Here is a 10,363-nt window from a genome sequence, read left to right on the forward strand (position 1 = left end):
CACGAAGGACAAAGGAGGGAAAGAAGAGCAGATGTCGAACCCTCTCCATCCAATCTGGTTCAAAGAAGGGCAGCATGTACTTGGATACTTGCTCAATACTCTCACCAAAGAGGTCCTCGTGCAGGTTACCTCCATCGCCACGCCGCACGAGCTCTGGGCAGCTCTCGCCCACATGTTCTCGTCATAGTCTCGAGCCCGCGTCAACAACATCCGGGTTGCCCTCTCCACGGCGCAGAAGGGGACGCAATCTGTTGCTGCCTACTTCGCCCAGATGAGAGCACTCGCCGATGAGCTCGCAGCCGCCGGAAAGCCCATCGATGACGATGAGCTTGTCTCCTACATCACCGCCGGCCTCGACATGGAGTATCAGCCCCTCGTCTCCGCCAACGACGCGCGCACCGACACCATCAGCATCGACGACCTCTATGCTCAGATGAGTAACTTTGATCAGCGCCTCGCCCTCTACAACAACTCGGGCGGGGGCTTCAAGTCATCTGCCAACGTGGTCGCTCGCAGTGGTGGTCGCGGCGGCGACAGTTCACGCTATCATGGACCTCCGCGTGGCAAGGGCAAGCCGCCATCAGGCGGAAACAGCAGCGGCGGCAACTCCTCTCGTGGCGGCGGCGGCGGCCGGCCCATCAACAACAACAACAAGGGCCGCCGTGGTGGCAGGCCTCGTGCCAACCCTGATGCGCCGCGATGCCAAATCTGCGGCAAGCTAGGCCACACCGCCCGCGACTGCTGGTATCGCTATGACGACGATGGCGAATCCTCACAAGATGAGAAGGTTGCAGGCGCTGCTGATGGATCCTACGGCGTCGACACGAACTGGTATGTGGACAGTGGCACAACTGACCACATCACCAGTGAGCTGGAAAAGGTGACAGTTCGTGAGAAGTACCGTGGGCAAGACCAAGTTCACACTGCCAACGGAGAAGGTATGAGCATTAACCACGTTGGTCATTCAGTGCTTAAAACCCCCCATAGAAATATTCGCCTAAGAAATTTTTTGCATGTTCCTAGTGCTTCGAAAAATCTCCTTTTAGTTCATCGCATTGCCATTGACAACCATGTATTCCTTGAGTTTCATCCATTTTTCTTTTTGATCAAGGATCAGGTCACAAAGAAAATTTTGTATCAAGGTAGATGCGTTCGAGGGCTGTACCCGTTGATTCCCGAGCTTAGGAGATTGAATAAACAAGCCTATGGTGTCACCAAAGTCTCTTCAACACGGTGGCATGATAGATTAGGGCATGCATCTTTTTCTTTAGTCAAACATTTGCTTAAAAAGAATAAGCTCCCGTTTGTTGGTGAGCGAGATCGTGAAACAATTTGTGATTCATGTCAGTGTGTAAAAGTCGTCAACTACCATATCATGTGTCTACTAGCATCTCCACCAAACCTCTTGAGCTCATTTTTTCCGATGTTTGGGGTCCTGCCCCTAAATCAGTTGGCAGACACACTTATTACGTAAGTTTTATCGATGACTATAGCATGTACACATGGATCTATCTCATCAAAAAGAAATCTGATGTATTTCAAGTTTTCCACAACTTTCAATCACTAGTAGAAAGAAAGTTTGATTGCAAAATCCTAGCTCTCCAATCCGATTGGGGAGGGGAGTACCGCAAGCACAGGCATATAGTTGAAGTCGGCCTAGCCTTACTTGTGGCTGCCTCTATGCCCTTGAAATTTTTGGATGAGGCTTTTCTCACCGCAGTCCATCTCATAAATATGTTGCCTAGTAGAGTCATCAATAATGAATCTCCAGTAGAACGTCTCCTTCACACAAAACCTGACTACACATCTCTACGAGTGTTTGGGTGTGCGTGTTGGCCGAACCTTCGGCCGTACAACAACCGCAAACTCATGTTCCGATCAAAACAGTGTGTTTTCTTGGGCTATAGTCCACAACATAAGGGTGTGAAGTGTCTTGATGTATCCACTAGACGTGTCTATATTTCCCGTGACGTTGTGTTCGATGAAACTGTCTTCCCTTTTGCACAACTTCATCCAAACGCCGGAGCCCTTCTTCAAAAGGAGATTCTTCTTCTTCCTTCACATCTCACCGGTCGTGACAATGGGGATGTTTTAGACACTGATGATCAATTGTTGACTAATCCTCTTACTAATGATGGTCTTGAGTCTTGTGATGCAACAGAAAAAAATGTGCAGAAAATGGTGAAGAAATCAGCCCAAATCATCATTTTATGCTTCCTGGACAAAACAGCAGCAACATCGGAGCGGATCTGCCTCGGGATCCCGGCGCATCCCCCTCGGGATCGCCTCTGCGCCAGTCTGCCGCCTTTGCCCCCGCGGGATCCGCGCCCTCAGCGTCAGGCCGATCCGCCTCGAGCCCTGCGTCGCCACACGCCACCAGCGATTCAGTGGACTGCCCGGTGGCCACTCCGCGCCAACCCACCAGTGTCACGTGGCTCCAACTCCAGCCGCCCGCGCCTGGTCCCGCGCCTGGCCCCGCGTCTGGCCCCGCACCTAGTCGGTTCGTCCCCGACACGCGCTGCTACGCGCGGCGCTCAGCACGGCAGGGTGTTGGCGCTGATTCCCGTGTGGATCCCACTGCAGACCCTGTCCCACCGGCGCAATCATTGACAAATCATGCGCCCCTACTGGATCGGGATCCTGTGCGGCGCCTTCTTCTTCAGCTTCACGTGCGCCGACCATAGAAGATCCGGCCTGCTTGTCCTCGCCCAGCGAGCCTGCGGCTGTTCCTGGCGCTGGATCTTCTGCGGATCCCTCTTCACCACCTCGCACTAGGCTTCAGAGGGGAGTAACTCAACCCAAAAATTACAAGTCTTTAGCAAAGTTTGGACTGCTTGTGCTTCACATGAACCAGATATACCACACTCTGTTGCAGAAGCTCTAGGCGATCCAAAGTGGCAAAAGGCTATGGAAGATGAATACATGGCGCTTCACAAAAATAAAACTTGGCACTTAGTTCCAGCATGCCAAGGCAAAGGTAAAAATGTTATAGATTGTAAATGGGTCTTCAGAATTAAAAAGAAATCTGATGCCACCATAGATCGTTATAAGGCTAGCCTAGTGGCAAAAGGTTTTAAGTAAAGGTACAGTCTAGACTATGAGGATAATTTTAGTCCTGTCGTAAAGGCTGCTACTATTCGTCTTGTTTTGTCTATTGCCGTACCCAGAGGATGAAGTCTACGCCAGCTAGATGTTCAGAACGCGTTTCTTCATGGTGATCTGGAAGAGGATGTGTTCATGAACAACCTCCTGGGTTTGAAAACAGACAAAAACCCCTCCACATATGCAAGCTTGACAAGGCTCTATATGGATTAAAACAAGCTCCTAGAGCAGGGCATTCTCGGTTGAGTTCAAAGCTTCAAGGACTTGGGTTTGCTCCTTCCAAGTCTGACACCTCACTGTTTATTTTCAATAAGTCAAATACATCTATATTTGTACTCATATATGTTGATGATATTATTGTCACAAGCTCATCTGATGAAGCTATTTCAGCACCGCTCAATGATTTGACCTCTGAGTTTGCTCTTAAGGATCTAGGAGACTTGCACTACTTCCTTGGCGTTGAAGTAAAAAAGAAATGGAGATGAGCTTCACTTGTCCCAAGAGAAGTATGGCACTGATCTTATAGCAAGAGCAGGGTTGCAAGGTTGCAAGGCAGCTCCAACACCTCTATCTAGCTCTGAGAAATTATCCTTAACAGAAGGGAAACTCTTGAATCAAGAGGATAGCACCAGGTACAGAAGTATGGTTGGTGCACTGCAATATTTAACTCTGACTAGGCCTGATATTTTTTTTGCTGTGAACAAAGTATGTCAGTTCCTTCATGCACCCACTACAGTACATTTGACAGCTGCAAAACGCATACTCAGATATGTCAAGAATACTTTCAGTGTTGGGCTCACCTTCACCAAGTCACCATCAACACTTATAAGTGCCTTTTCTGACTCTGATTGGGCAGGTTGCCTTGATGACAGACGCTCAACAGGTGGTTTTGCAGTGTTCTTTGGTCCAAATTTAATCTCATGGTGTGCTAAGAAACAAGCTACTGTGTCTAGATCTAGCACAGAAGCAGAATACAAAGCACTAGCAAATGCTACTGCAGAAATTATTTGGGTTCAGTCATTACTGAAAGAGCTTGGGATACATAGTAAACAGGCTCCATGTTTATGGTGTGACAATTTGGGTGCCACCTACCGTTCTGCTAACCCAATATTTCATGCAAGAACAAAATATATCGAAATAGATTTTCACTTTGTCAGAGAAAGAGTTGCGGAAAAAAAAGCTGGATATTCAGTTCATTAGATCTCAAGACCAAGTTGCAGATGGCTTCACTAAAGCCTTGCCTACCAAAGGTTTTGAAGAATTTAAGCGTAATCTCAACTTGTCCAAGTTGTGATTATGGGAGGGTGTTAAACCATACAATGTTCAGGTCCAAGGGGCACTCCACCGCACCGGTTTAGTTGAGATAAGTTTCGGTCCAGGGTAGTTAGAGTATATGGTTGTAATCTCTTCATGTATATCTTATCTCTACTTTTCTTGTAGCTCAAGATGTAATCTCAACAAACTTGTATGCTTATCAGGGATATGCCCCTGCCTATATTAACACGAAACCGTCGCCTCGAGAGAGGTACGACGTTCTCCGCTGTTTTACAGACTACATGCATAAGTTTGGCTTGTTGAGAAATTTGAATTGACTATCCCTCATAAAGTGTATGGTCAGTGGTGCACATGCAGATCAGATTAAATAAGAATCATGGGGCTTCAAACAATCTAGAATTCCTGCTTAGGGGTTATCTTAGGTTTGCCAATTACTATACTGGAATGTGTAATTAGATATGACACGTACATTAGAATTGTGCAGCAATCTGTCGTACAAAGTAGGATCAAGATGGATACTGAAGAACGAAGATGCAGACTTCCTACCACCAGATTCATCAAACTGGATGGCATCAAGAGGTAATGCCATCCCCTTGATTAGAATTGTCTTATTTGTGCTATTTGGTCAGATTTATTTTGTATGACAGAGAAATCATATACCTTTTGCTATTTTGGCACATACATTTATTCTTATTTACTTGTGCAGTTTCGAATGATCCAACATATCTGCAGTCATCAAACTTGAAGACATACTGTTGAAGGCCTTATTTACAGGTTATTTGCACCACCTCTCTTTCTTTGTCTACCGTCTCTTTCCTCCAATAATAATAGTGAACAACTTTTTCCGGATCAGGTATTCCATTGTTACAAATGTATGCTGAAGGAGCTACTCCTTGCAGCAAGGAAAAAGTCTTTACCTATTATCACAATTATTGGTTCTGATTCTGTTTTGTTGCGACCTGTACAAAGATTCCTAACTAATTTACATTAAATTATAATATGAAAAGGAGGTAGTATTAATACGTTGGTTGGTATCAGTAATATTCAGAAGTCACACAAAGCATTCTTGGAGTATGTGGGGGACAAAATATGCACTATAATGATAGACTTAAGCGCACTAAGAAAATCCAAAAGCTCATGTGTCAGTATTATCTAAATTATTTACAGTGTAGTCATACTGTTTCAAAAATTATGTGTCAATTGCAGAATTTCTTATGTTTATTGTAAGATGCACATTCTTTGATTTATGGTTCTGGTTTCTCAGTTATAAAAGAAATTTACATCTTATAGTAAATGATATTTGTTCAGTTGATAACAAGATTCAAGGATAGTTAGTACAAGTTTTCTTCTAATGTACACCCTCCGTTCGGAATTACTTGTTGCAAAAATGGATGTATCTAGACGTATTTTAATTCTAGATATATCCATTTCCGAGACAAATAATTCCGAACGGAGGGAGTACTTTTATTGATCCTTTCCTGGTAGTCTGCACCCACTGCCTTAATACTATTGGTACAGATTGATTGGTTAATTTATACAAGGAATGAATGTGTTTGCACAGCATTGATGATATTCGATTGATTTGCTACATGCATGTAGGAGTCATGCCTGTCCAGTTATATTTTCATTCATCCGTTTTCCTGGATCAACACTCCTAAACACCAGGAGCTTCACTCCACCCTTAATCCTCTCCGTCAAAGCCTTCTTGCCTCGATCACCCACCACTGTCAGGTCAAGTGTTCTGAGGTATAAGCTCAAGCCTTATAAAGTATCAGTGTATAGGTCAATGCCGTATTTTTCACCGCAAAAACATAAGTATTTAGTAGTTCCAGAAATTGAGACAAGAGCAAAAATTGCTGCCTGGTAGGAGAATTATGCAGCTCTTTACTTCGAAGTTTTTAATCTCGATGTCTTGCACGAATGCTGAGCGGCTCAAAGCGAAGGAAGTTCGCCATTCCCAAACTGTGGCACTGCCAACGTCAATATTAGAACTGTTCTATACATGAGATTTATTTGTATATATCTTCTATTCACAAACAAGGGCCACTGATCACTAGCAGTTTGAGGTAACTCCACTAATTAACTTCTATGTCAATATTAGCCTGCAACTTAGCCACAAATGGAACAACTGTGAGGAGGCTATGTTATCCTTCCTGCTTACTATTTTGGTGATCACAGGGTATGTGGAACGCACCCCTATGTCTACTTCTTTCCCTGGGAAGCGAAGATTTATGGTTTTTAATGTCATGTGAGATGCATTTTGTTTTTTGTTCAGAGAATATTAGAACTGGACTATTTGTTTGGACAAAAACGATGGGGAAGCTTCTTGTTGTGTAGATACAAACTATGGTAGTAAAAATACAAAAAAGTGACCCACAAGATCTAAGTAGTAACATGGAATATGTGTAAAGTGTAAGAGATGTTTTCCCCGAACTCCATGCCGACCAACTCCGCCCGGATGCCACATCCTGGACAACAGCAGCTACACGGCGTCCTAGGATTTACATTCTGGTAATGCAAATCCCCATCTGCCTCCTCTGTTCTGAGTCATTGTTCTAGCACCATAAGTTTATAATAAGACCCCCCCCCCCCCCCCCCTGTAATGGTATCTCAAGTATATCATCAAAGTAGGTAAATTGTACTCCCGCCATTTTCTGAGTAATTTTGTTTGCATTGGGGCTTCGGTATGTAAAACTCTTTCCAGGAATCACAAAGACATTGCAGCTAAAGTGCACCAGCGTTGCCGGTGAATGGCATGAATACAAGGAGTAGAGTGTCACTAATGGATTCATCTATAAGCTATGGCTTGTCAAGGCTACAGTAGTAATTATAAGTAAGCTGATACTAATATTATTTGTAACCGTTGTATTTATTTCAAGTCATATAGATCATGGTTATAGAAAGAGGGAGAATATTTTCATGTAGTTTTCTGAATCTTCGAATACGGTGTCAAAACCAAGTGTGTGGCATAATTTAAGATTTCCATGTATAGTTAGAAGATTCACTTGTTTCACTTTTTAGGACTCTAAAATGTGTTTTTGTTTTTCAGGCTTTTAACTTCTGCTAAATTTGGGTTGATCGATGCCTAGCAGAATTAGCTTACGAATTAAAGATCGGTTGATTTGGTAATTTTTATCTGGCTAGCAATCCCTGACAAGTGAACTTAATATTGTACTTAATACTGCTTGCATGGTCTGCACTCTTCATCTATGACTCAAAGTGAGTAAACTCTTGTTTGTTTGTTTTTCCTCACCAACTTAATGCAATAGATTTCCTCTGTCATTTCAGTGATTTAGATATTAAGTGATTCTTCCTACGGCAGTCTAAACCCTTGTTTGTTTCTTTTTCTTCACCAACTTGATTAGACCAAAATTTAGCTAGGCCCTCCCCTCGCGTCGCCTCCCCCTGGGCGACGCCAGGGGCCCCGAAACCCTAGCGCCGCCAGCACCCTCTAGCGCCTCCTTCTGCCGCCGCTGCCGCCGGCGTGGGCCGCGGTGGCGGCGGGCCGGGTGCCGAAGGCATCTGGGCGGGTGGACGCGGTGGATCTCATCTGAGGCGGCAGGGGCTGGCGCACCATAGCTGGCGGAGCGGCGGCCCGGATTGGACGGCGATGGTGGTAGCGCCCCATCCGGCGGGGTGGGCTGTTCTGGTCGGGATGGTGACGGTGGTGACTGCGGATCCAATGCCCCGATTGGATCCGTCGTAGGGAGGCTTTCCGCCGACCGGCGGGGCGTGGAGGGGTCGGTGAGGAGATGTCGAATCTCTGCCGGAGTACCGACGACGACGTACGTCTTCGTGGCGAGGTTCCACTCGGTTCCAGCCAGCCGCGAGGTCGGGAAGACGTGGCTTCTGGTGAAAATCGCGCCTGACTGCGGTCCTGGCGGATGATGGCGGCGTCTTGGACGTTGTTCCCTTCTGGAGGCATCGTCATTGCAGGTCACATCAACCTGATCGGGAAGTTCCGGGGGAAACCCTAGATCTGGGTCTACCAGATCGGACGATGACGGTGCCTTCGGTGTCATTCTCCCTCCTGGGGGCATCGTTTTGGAGCAAGTGCTGGTTGGAGGGGACAAAAGGAGGAGCGGTGTTTCATCTTGTCCATTGATGATGGCGGATCTCGGCGGCGTGGCGCAGTGGAGACTCGGCGCCCGATGAGCGGAGATGGACTCGCGCAGGAGGGTGACGCTTTCTGGTGTCGTGGTGGCGTCGGTGGCAGCTAGACCGGGCAAGGGATGCAACAGTATAGCTCGGAAGATGGATTGGTGGCAGGTGGCTGCGGCGGCCTCATACCCGGCAGGCGTCCTGGTTGACGAGTACGCTGGACCGCTGGGTGCCCATACCCGGCAGGCGTCCTGGTTGGGACCTCAAGTCTTAGATGTTAGGTTTGGCTGCGAGGCCTGTTTGGTATTAGGCCTAGACTTTCAGCGCCCCTTCATCAACTGGATAGGAATAGCGACAGCTGTTGCTTAGACGGTGGTTTTAGTCTTACTGTTGTACTGTTGTATGACTTTGTAAGGTCTTGTGTCAATAATTAATAAAATGGTTGTATGCATCGTCCAGATGCAGAGGCCAGTGGCCTTCCTCCTTTTCTAAAAAAAAAACTTGATGCAAGAGAGTTCCTCTTCCATTTATAGGGATTCAGAGATTAAGTGATTCTTTCTGCTGCAGTGGCTACAACATGTCATCTACCCGAAGCTAACATTTTCTAATCCAACTTCCGAGCTTTCTTGTTCATAATTAGATTATACAAGTGTGCTTGCTTTATATTATTCTTTACGAACGGGACATGCTTGTCGTGAAGCAACATATTGTATCGGTATATGTGCTTGGTAGATATTATTTTTCTTTGTATACCTTCTGTCTTTTTATTTGAGAAGAAGTTGAGATGTTGTACTTGGACTAATGCATTGCATGTTTTATGTGTTTTAACCAGAGGCCGAAGGCACTTTAATATATGATTTGAGCTCTGAAACTATATAATTGTAAAAAATGTTCGTTTATTCCTTTGAAGACTTGTCCTTTTTCTCAGCTCTTGTTTTTTATTGTTCTCTGCTCCAGCTTCAGGAGTGAAATTAGATAATACAAAGCATGTTGTAAATTATAGCAGCTCTGTCCTTTTGTTGTAATGGCTAATGCCTTCAGAGCATTGTAGCGAAAGTACAAGCATCAGATCACTTGGGCATGAATAGTTCCAGAAACCAAAAGCCTGTTGTAAATTATAGCAGTTCTCTGTCTTTTTGTGTAATGCCTAATGCCTTCAGATCCTATTTGAATCACAGTAAAACTGTAGAGGAAATAGAAATATCAGATCACCAGGGCATGAAAATGTTCACTGTTATGTTCAATGTACCCCACTGTACTGTTTTGTAATGCTTGAATGCTTATAATACAGATATTTGTTGTAACGTTTGAATGCTTCTCAATAGTACATGTGTGATTCCCTAGGGCTAACCTAACAAGTAGATGAGATTAGAAGGGAAGGGAATTATGGTGAGCGAGTAACAGGAGGGGATAGGAGAACAGAATAAAGCCTGAAGGTGAATGTAATTAATTAGATACTTATTTAATTATATTTGCAAAAAAGTAGATCCCATCAGCATTTGATATCTCCAAATTGTTGCACGTGTAGGATTGCAACACAAGTAACTACATGTGAATTGAAACTATAAGATATGTGTATTCAAATTTTAAATTCTATTAAGACGTGCATTGGGGGACTCGCTCCGCCAAACAAAGCGGTCTTCAATCACGGTCGGAAAGAAGTGATGAGGCACACTCCGACAGCGATGAAGAAACAAGCATTTCATTTGTCTGCAATAGTTGCAACCCACATATGACACGAGGTCCATTTCGTTAAAGTAGCAAAGCTATTGGGGCCGTCGCTTCGACGTCCACTGCTCCAATGGGCCTTGCACACTCAACCGGTATCGCTTCTGGGGTTGCGCATATACATGTGCTTACTAGTATCATAAGGGAGAGGAAGGAG

The 10,363-nt window shown here is 45.1% G+C and overlaps 1 pseudogene; it reads left to right on the forward strand.

Annotated features, from left to right (window-relative positions):
* Nucleotides 1-310: 310 nt before the first annotated feature.
* LOC125511807 lies at nucleotides 311-449 on the forward strand (annotated as a pseudogene).
* The last annotated feature ends 9,914 nt before the right edge of the window (nucleotides 450-10,363 follow it).

Source organism: Triticum urartu, chromosome 5 (genome assembly GCF_003073215.2).
Source record: "Triticum urartu cultivar G1812 chromosome 5, Tu2.1, whole genome shotgun sequence".
NCBI classification, from domain to species: domain Eukaryota; kingdom Viridiplantae; phylum Streptophyta; class Magnoliopsida; order Poales; family Poaceae; genus Triticum; species Triticum urartu.